Below are 9,096 nucleotides of genomic sequence, written 5' to 3'. Positions count from 1 at the left end.
AACCTTATGATCATAAACGATTGCCAATAAAGCACACTGGCCTAGAAACGAGCCAGCGCTCAAGGACGTCGCACACAATCAAAAATTCGTGCTCTTTTTTAAGGTGGCCTGTCAACTGGCCACTGTGCACACCCGTACTAGTATTTGCTGCCATTGAAAGCAGACGATACATATTTCCGAGTGTAGTTCAATGTAAAAACATGTCTTCGTAAAGAAGATGAGTAAAATAATAATGTTATAGTATATACTTTATCATCACGTGAAAATATAGTCGAGAACCGTAAAAAAATCATGTTATTTTTGCAATTAAAAACAGACTAGTGTGTTGAAAAAGCCTTATGTAGAAATTACACATGTGAATTTGAGATCGTCTCATATTTATATATTTTGATTTTTACACACAAATTATATGGTTTTATACTGAGTATATTATTAATTTTTATAATACAATAACATAATAAGCCCAAATATACGGGTTCGGTAGTTATACCCTATTATTATAACTGTTTAGGTATTTTTTCATACAAAATTATGTATATTTGTGGATAATGTATATAATAATCCTGAGTTTATTGAGTTTTCATTCACATTTTTTTATTTTATAACATAATATTGTCTCTAAATTATTATTTAATGTTTCATTTAGTTGACCAAACTTTTAATTTTGTTTGTTTCATGTTATTTTTGGCTCAGAAGAAGAAATACAATCATTTTATTTGATACTTTGTTGAATACTATGTTTTTAGGCTAATTAAAGATTGACAACTAAATACGCAATCATTTTATTTAGTTTAATATGTTATTTACATAAAAATAACCGGTTTTTTTTATAAGTGTACAGTTTACTGGCCAGTGATTTCACAGGAATAGTGGTGATTTTAGTGATGCAGAACGGTCAGTGGTCAGTATACTGACCACTAGTTTTTTTGGATTTTCTCGTAAAATATCTAGTTTCTGATAATTTTATTATTACATGTTGTTATAAATAACGCTATAGAATATATATCCACTTAGAAATATAGCGAATTCAAAAAAAAGTTAGGGTGTGCGTTAAAGGGCTATGCTCAGCCTTAGTGCCACTTACTAAAATATCGTCTAAGAAACAGACCGTGCCCTCTATGCCTGACAAGATGCATTCCATGGCCCGTTGGAAGATTGCTGGAGCGCAGGCTAAACCAAACACTAATCTGGTATATTTAAACAAGCCGCGGTGCGTATTAATGCAAGTTAGGTCTTGCGCGTCCTCGGATAAGATCAGCTGATTGTAAGCCATCGAGAGATCCAGCTTAGTAAACTGCTCCCCCCCGTGTAGCTTGGCGAACAACTCCTGCACAGTGGGCAAGGGGTACTTGTCAACAATCAGCTGTTTATTTATCGACACTGAATAGTCAGCGCAAAGTCTAACTCCACCATCTTATTTTAATACTGGCACCACAGGCGAGGCGTACTCAGAGTGTTCTACCGGTTTTAACACGCCCAGGTCCAGCAGACGGTCAATCTCCCTGTCTATCTTTTCCTTCAGGGCGAACGCAACCGGGCGCGGTTTAAAGTATATTGGATGTGAACCTGGCTTGAGGTGAAGTTTAATTGCATATTTATTGAAACAACCTAGTCGGCCGGAAAACAACTTGGGAAATCTATTAAACAAATTCTGCGTAAATGAATCGTCAGAGTCCGTAATTAGGTACTGGATTGCCGGCGCGAGCTCGAGTCCGAACGCGTGAATAAAGTCGCGGCCCAGCAGCGGCGGCCCGCCGCCCGCCACCACGAACACGTCCAGAGCCCCGATTACAGTAACTTTTAACGTCAACAATCCAGACACGCTTCTCGATTCTGCGATACGATTGGTCAAAACAGCTGACGTACGCTGTTGAACGACCAATCGTATCGCAGAATCGAGAAGCGTGTCTGGATTGTTGACGTTAAAAGTTACCGTAATCGGGGCTCAGCTCGCGTGCGCGGCCCTCGTATGCCACGCTCAGTCGCGCTAGCCCGATGCAAGCTATTTTGCCACCCGTATAATTCACGAGCTGCCTGTTTGTCGCTAATAACGGTACACTACTAAAATACGAGTCGTACGTTTTATTTGAAATTACACTAACGGCTGCACCGCTATCAATCTCGAATTCCAAATCTCGACCGTTAACCGTTACCAGTGCTGTCATCGGCTTACCCCTCGTACAACGAATATTGTATAATGACTCACCATCATCACCGTCATCCACCGACTCTTCATCAACGTAATGAACTTTATTTGACGAACACATTCGACGCAAATGGCCTTTTTTACCGCACTTTTTATATTTATAACTTTTAAAACGACACTTGTCAGCTTTATGATTGCTGTAACCGCACACACTGCACTTTTCGCCGTTGGTGATGCTGAATACCGGCGCGCCGCCCGCGCCGACCGCCGGCGCCGCCGCTGCCGCTGACCGGGCGCCGCCCAGCGCTGCTGCCGCCTCACGCGCGCACCGAACGCTCTCCGCCAGCTCCACCGCCTTGCTGAGAGTTAACTCTTTCAAACTCTGCGCAAATAGCTTGTCCTTCTCGTGGCCTGCTACCATACCCATGACAAATCTGTACAGTACGGCCTCCTCGAGACTTTTAAAGCTGCAGTGTGCTGCCAATCCCCTGACTCTGGCCGCCCACATTGAGTGACTTTCGCCTGGCCTTTGTACCGCAGAATAGAAGTGAAATCTCTCCGCAAATCCACACTTTTTCGGAGTGAAATGCTCATCCAATATTTTAATGATGTCGTCGAATTCCACTTCATCTAACTCTTTCGGTAATACCAGGTTACTAGCTAATTTGTACGTTGCTTCTGAAAACGCGCTGAGCAAAATTGCTTTCCGCTTGACCTTGCACTTGTCCTTGACATCGTCCACATCATTTGCGATGAACCACTGATTCAGCCGGGATTTATAACTATTCCACTCTTGTGTTAAGTGGTCAAACCCCGATAAAAGCCCGAAGGACACGCCTGCAGACATTTTATTTCGCGTGGAATCGCCCGTCGCCACGTGTTAGATTCGTAAGGAAGGCGAAGGAAGGGCGCGCGTACGAACAACACGGTAGCTAGTTTCACACTCGTTTATTTCAAACGTCAACGGGCACCGTCGCAGCGGTGCGAAGTATATACCTACATACATAACAGTCGCGGGGGTAGTTTCGGCCATGCCTCCGTTTTTGCTGGATTAACTATAGCTGCGTCCTTGTTGACAGAGTTCACCTCGTTTTTCCTCCGTATCATGTGAGAGGGGGCTGACTTCCTTGAAAGAATTTCTTGGTACACTTCGTAGCCCTTATAGTTTGCTGGATGTGCCCCATGACACAGTGCGCATTTAGCCGGAGTGTTTCTGTCATGTTTAGGGCATTCGGATGTTTTATGTGGTTTGGCATATTTGACACAGCGGTATGGTCGCATACAGAAGTTTTTTGTGTGCCCATATTGTTGGCATCTTTGGCACTGTACCAAGGTTTTTTTTCTTTTTGGGTCCTCTATTATGACTGTTTGGTGATATACAGGGTGTTGATTTCAATACCCGCCATATTTAGGGAGTTGATTAAGTAGCTTATTCTGATCACGAATCAGCAAAAAAACTGACTTCAAAATTTTTTAAAATTATTTTTTAAATATCTACGATTTCCATAATCGACCACTACAGTGCAGAATAGTCCCCCAACGCAAACGGCGCGCGGCGCTCACCCGGTGACCCGGGCAAACGCTGCGCCCCCCGTCCCGCGCCCCACTACCCGCGCTCGCCCATGAGTCAGTCAACTATCAGCCACAATCAGCTGTGAGTTCAACGACGACTACTGGACGGAGCTTAATCCAAATCTACCCTAAAAATGTAATGAGTAAATTAGTTACTTACACCTTATCATGTTACGAGTTTATTTTTTGTTCTAAAAACTAATTAATTAAGTACTCTTTAATAAAAAAAACCTTTTACACGAATTTGCTTCCTTCCGCAAAATAAAAATTTTTACAGAACCTACATTTTTTTTAATTAAACCATGCTTTTATGTGTGTGATAAGCTTGTACCTACTTATCATTCAAAAGTACTGTAAACAGATGACAATAATGCTCTTCCATACAGGTTCGTTATTCCTTACATTTCTAGCTCTCTACCTTAATAACTTTTACGTCTTTACGATAGTAATTATTAAAATAAAACTTAACTTACTTAAAACCGCAAACTGAACACCTAGAAATAACACACTGGCAAACTCTTGTTCCTTCACTTTCGATAGGAGATAAGACAAGATTTTGTTTTTAAACTCGATTGATTTCAGTATCTAAACAAAATTTCTATCATTTAGCACTTCTTTCATTTAAATACAATAATACCGCCGCACGGATATCGGGCTCGCACTGATACAATACAATACATACTTCGCTCATCTTCGTGTTTCGGGCGTCATCGGCGCTCAATCGTGGATCATCGATTTTCTCCATTCATCAGTCCGATTTTGCTTCCCACGTCGAGAGGCTGCGCGCACGCTCCGCGAAATCTAGCTCGTATTTAGAATTCCTAGTACTCAATCGCTATTTCTTTATTTCTTGCCTTGTAATTTCAACTTTTCTCTTCCTCTCTGCTTGATAAATGTTTTCTAGTACATAAACTTCTAACTACCGTGTTCTATCTCTGTAAAAATTTGATTTAAAATAATAACGTAATTTAATTTCTATCGGCGTTTAATTTAAATTCCCTGAACGACTGTTAGGCTGTTAGTTAGGTTCAGGTTAAACTGCCATTCTTCATAACTTACATAAAATAATTCATCATCATGTTCGTGATTATTTTAAATGAACTTAATTTCATTACTTACACGAAATACCTATCAAAATGTATTGATATTCTTATCGTTTTAATAATAATGATTGAGCTACTACAAATCATTTGCATTTGAGTATTTTGGAAGCTTGCTATAAGAGCATTAATTATGATAGGACGGATCTTTAGTTAACAAAGATCTTCGGTCATCGAATGTGCTTTTTCGAATTGTTTTCTCGTGCGGTTTTGAGTAGTTAGTGTGTGAACGTGTGATAGTGAGTGTGGTAATAGTGAGTGAGTGTTAGGAATATGCCTAACCATACGTACAGTGCTCGTGAGTAGATACGTAAACATGGTTTACTGTTACGGGAGGGCACGTGGAAACGCATCTGAAGTCGCATCGGTAAGTACCTAGCTCTAAACTTAAAAGACATTCCTTTTTAATGTAGGAAGTGAATAATCTGGTAATTTTGTGTAGAAAATACTCCCGCCGTCGCGGTAGGTAGTGGCGGAAAGCGCTCCAATACACTATTACACTCACACACACATAGGAAACAGCAAACTAATTTAAAACGAACTTTAACTTTAGTTAGTCAAAGAAAAATACCTATTTACACTACCTACTTTACGTGGCTTCCTTCAGTAGACTATCAAATATGATAAGCGAGCGATCCGCGTAGCTCGATGGGTGCCACAATGTAAACGTATTGCATTATTGCGAGCCATAGTACAGTTGATGTTGCACGGAAAATATTCGCTAAAAATTCCAATTTGTTTGTAATTTTTTTTTTGGGACAATATTATTTGATCCTCTAAAAACTAATTGATCTTTTTTGTATGTGCACTTTTAAAAATAAATGATGTTTTTTATTATATTTTATCTTTATATTAATTATTGGGTCTATATTAGTTGATCTACGGCTAAATTATGAATGATCTTCATTAAAGGTAACATAATATTTATGTTTATCCTACTCTTTTAATATTTGGTAAACAAAAATAATATTTGATCCTCTTTTTTAGTTATTGATCTTTAATTTTGTTAATTTGATGATTTTTATATCAAGTTTGCCTTTTAATATTGATCACCTAATAAATACATTTCGATCTATGTATAACTTAACTTTAAAATATGTTTGATCTAACAAAAAATATTATTGGTTAATATTTTTAATTAAAAAATATCTTTTAATTTACGCGGTACTTTGTGGTTGAGTGACAATCGTCCGTCATTGGTTACTGAGTTGGCCATGGGCTTAGCGGCCAATAAACAAGCAGAATGGTACATTGCCATGTTTGTTTAAATTACAAGCTTTGCTTAGTTTGGGACTAGAGGCGCTATGTAAAATAATTTCTTACTTCTAACATCCCTGAACCCGACATCATAATTTTTACATCTTTATTTTTTTCAAATCGCAAGGTTGATTTTCTCTTAGTATACCGATCTCGACCGTGATCAGTGACCATAAAGTCATCTGTCAATGGGTCGACTAGACACGATAAAAGCACTAAACGATATTTGTTTACTTTTAGTGCGACATCGGGTCGTAAGGACCTGATAAGTTTTTTTTTTCCAAATATTTACTGTGTCAATATTTATCTTTCGTACTACTGAAAAGACCGAATATATCCATCCCGCACCAACGCATCCAGCACCTAAGGTCAATTCGACCCGATAACGCAGTGTGAACGTGTTAAGTATGCTTTTTTAATAAAAAAAAATCTTTGAACATCAAGTGCCTTTAAATAGTTTCCATCCTTTGACTACAACTTAATAAAAATAAGTACCATAACATAAATAGTTTGAAGATTATTTGATACTAGCGGCCGCCCGCGACTTCGTACGCGTGGATCCCGTTTTACCCCCTTCATCTATCTTACGCGGTTTAGATTTTTTCATACAAATGTTTTTTCCCGCTAACTCCCGTTCTCGTTGGAATTTCGCAATATCCTGTTGTAACTAAGCTTTAAGTTTACTAAGGGACCTGCATGCCAAATTTCAAGCGTTTAACTTACGCGGTTTAGATTTTTTCATACAAATGTTTTTCCCCGCTAACTCCCGTTCCCGTGAGAATTTTGCAATATCCTGTTGTAGCTAAGCTTTAAGTCTACTAAGGTACCTGCTTGCCAAATTTCAAGCGTCTAACTTAAGCGGTTTAGATTTTTCATACAAAAGGATTTTCCCGCTAATGCCCGTTCCCGTGGGAATTCCTAAGTATCCTTTAACCTGCCCAGGAGTATGAAGAATAATTGTACCAAGTTTCGTCAAAATCCGTCGAGTAGTTTTTGTTTCTATAAGGAACATACATACAGACAGACAGACAGACAGACAGACAAAAATTTTACTGATTGCATTTTTGGCATCAGTATCGATCACTAATCACCCCCTGATAGTTATTTTGAAAATATATTTCATGTAAAATAATTTATACAAATCTAATTATTTAAAAAAGTATCACAATATTGAATATTTGGTGCTCATTTCTTTTATTTTTGAGGACCAACAAGTAACGATCAGATATAATTTTTACATCTCAATTTTTTTTTGCGTAGTTCAAAAGAGGTTAAAATATCGATCGATTTTATTTATTTTATGTCTCAAAGAAAGAGGATCAATCATTAAAATAGATGACCATTTAGATTTTTTTATTTGCCGTTTTTGCTAATTTAAAAAGATCATTTAAATACATGCCTTTTTTTTTGGTGGATAATGCGTTTATGTAAGTCATAATAGATCACCTAAATAAATATGGCGAGTATTGAAATCAACACCCTGTATGTATTTAATATCTTATACGGCTTTGTTGTTCGGTCCAGGTTCAATATTCACAAAGAAAGTTGAAGTTGGTTTTTTATCAGGTCCATACGTTGCATTTATTATTTCGCCTGCTACTTTATTTCCAGTATCCTCTATAGCTTCTGAAATTGCTATGTGCGGAGTTGAGTGGTGTAGATTGCGAATAACAATTCTGTAGAGTTTTTGGTCCTTTCTGTTGAATGTATGGCCTATAATTCCCTTTTCACGAATAAGTGTAATGAGTTTTTTGTATACATCCAGTTCTTGGCAACTGATTCTCAATTGGGTTTGGTTGACAATCTTATAAGTGAATTGGTTTCTTTCAGCAACTGTTTCAAGCAGTTCTGTCAGCTTTCTAACATCCTCCACTCCATATAGTACAATTGGTGGGGGCTTGCTGGGCTTGTGAATCTTTGGAACCACATCATCCTCAGTGAGATCAACTGGTAAGTTGCTGAACCTGTTTGAGGTCTTGACCGCCTCAGGAGAAGGGCTTTGTGCTATTTTCTTCCTCTTACGGTTACTCTCTTTGGGAACTTTTTGCCATTCTGGTGGACACGGAGTGTTTGATCCTGTAGGGAGACTATGCATTTCATTTGAATCTGCTTTTGTTGGTTGTAGGTAGGATCTACCAGGTATGGGAGAGTTTCCAACTGACGAACTTCTTGGTCGATTGTGAAATAAGCTCGGGTGGAATGCCTGCTGGACAAATTTTCTTGTGTTACCAGTAGTAGTAACTGACACAGAAGCCTGGTTACCCACTTCTATGCAGTCTTCGGTAACCAATTTCACACTCTCCGGCCCGGGTACCAGAGAGCGCCGGGGGTCAGCCGGGGCGCATGACAAATCGCATTCGTTTATAAGACCTTCCATATTTAAAAAAGAGATGGGAGAGATCTCATGGTACTTTCCCAAGGTCCCATTGCCACACTTTGAGAAGTTATTTAGTTCTTCAGGGCCTGTGGTGGCCATTGACAGGTTAATTAACCGCCGCCCGTTGCTCGGCGTTGTTGTTCGTTTGGCGCCACCCGGGGGACACGTGTAGGGTAACAGAGGGCAATCTTCCTACGGACGCGAACAACTACACCCCCAAATAGCAAAATGTAAAAATTGATTTGTTTGAATTGTTTGAATTTAATTTATTTAAAAAATATGATATGAATTGAAATGAAATTTAAATATTTGTCGGAGAACGGTCAGAAGGGGCAGGACATTATGTTTCACCAGCATAGGTGTTAGTGTAGCTCTTTGTTATGCCTGGCGGAAGGTAAATAAAACGATGCATAGCTTTTACACTATAGATTGTTGTATTTCGGTGAGAATACAATAATAACAATAATAATATTCGAGCAGTCTCACGACAGCACCGAGGCAACAATACCGAGCGGCGGGTAAGGCCAGAATGCCACGACTACGGTCGTGCTCGTTCTTTTATACAGCCATCCCAACCCAAACCGGCTAGCAGGTAGCGCCCGACCTGTCTCGGTGCAGTCAATACAACTCCTTTTACTTACTAG

At 39.1% G+C, this 9,096-nt stretch overlaps 1 pseudogene; it reads right to left on the bottom strand.

The window, feature by feature from the left end:
• Window positions 1–1,027: 1,027 nt before the first annotated feature.
• Window positions 1,028–3,073, bottom strand: LOC135086429 (uncharacterized protein K02A2.6-like; annotated as a pseudogene).
• Between the last annotated feature and the right edge of the window lie 6,023 nt (window positions 3,074–9,096).

Source organism: Ostrinia nubilalis, chromosome W (genome assembly GCF_963855985.1).
Source record: "Ostrinia nubilalis chromosome W, ilOstNubi1.1, whole genome shotgun sequence".
NCBI lineage: Eukaryota > Metazoa > Arthropoda > Insecta > Lepidoptera > Crambidae > Ostrinia > Ostrinia nubilalis.
Note: the sequence above shows the minus strand (reverse complement) of the source record. Positions and strands in the feature narration are given on the sequence as shown.